Here is a 1,027-nt window from a genome sequence, read left to right on the forward strand (position 1 = left end):
CTTAAAGTTTAGTTCAGTTTGCTTTCCTAACTCTGATTTCTTTCACTGTTCACATGTACAAGTTCACAACTCAACTTTGCTAATGTATGAACTGCCTTTTTCAAAACTTGCATCTGACAAGTTTACTACTATGAATAAACTTGGAAGGGGAGAGGACTATATTAATATTATTATGAATATACACCTCATTTCAGTATGATCTCCCATATACCAGATTCAGCAAACTTAATTAATTCTGTTCTCCACATGGATTACATACGTTTGGTGAATTGTCTTATTAAATCCTATTGTCCCATATGTCATACCAGGCTCAACCATAATTAGAGGTGTCTATCCTAGGTCATGAGCCTGTCCTGTAGTCACAGATACAGTGAAAGACCACTTACATAATGGGCATCCTGTCTATAAGATTTAATTGAGCAAGGTGATGCAAGATCCAGCATATTTCATTAGTTACATTATGACATTGCAATGTATGGAGTAAGATGCTGTATCCAGTGTATCTTATCTCGTATCATTGAATAATAATTCCATTATATAACATAATATAATCATATACATGAAATTGTAAACCTTGTATGTTTACAGAACTAGAACATAAAATAAAAGGATAATGAAGAAAAATATCTTTATCTTCAAAGCATATATTTATAAATATAAAATAATTTTACTCATAAAGACTTCCATAACTGTAATCAAAGAAATTTCAAGCCAAGTACATATGCATTACACCTGATGAACACCACACCTGATTGGGTACCAGATATGGACGTCTACCAGTACCACACTCAACCAGACAACAGGCACTGGATGTTACAAGGCTACATCCAATGGGATGCTCTACAAGCACATCAGCTCCAATGTCCAATGTGCGTGTGGTACTAGCACCAGACATGCACGTGTAGCATAAGCATGCAACTTGCTATAATCCTTTTCTGAGAGAGAGAGAAAAAAAGTCAACTCCACAGAGTCATCACAATTTCCAATTTATGAACATTAAAAAATACCACACCTAATGTTACTGGTG

General features: G+C 34.8%; 1 protein-coding gene across 1 annotated transcript in view; it reads right to left on the reverse strand.

The window, feature by feature from the left end:
* Positions 1-626: 626 nt before the first annotated feature.
* Positions 627-1,027, reverse strand: part of LOC119592240 — a gene marked incomplete at its 5' end in the record, with an annotated part of 8,565 nt that continues 8,164 nt past the window's right edge. Inside the window, 1 exon segment of the mRNA XM_037941072.1 lies at positions 627-1,027.

Source organism: Penaeus monodon, chromosome 29, assembly GCF_015228065.2.
Source record: "Penaeus monodon isolate SGIC_2016 chromosome 29, NSTDA_Pmon_1, whole genome shotgun sequence".
In the NCBI taxonomy this organism is placed as follows: Eukaryota; Metazoa; Arthropoda; class Malacostraca; order Decapoda; family Penaeidae; genus Penaeus; species Penaeus monodon.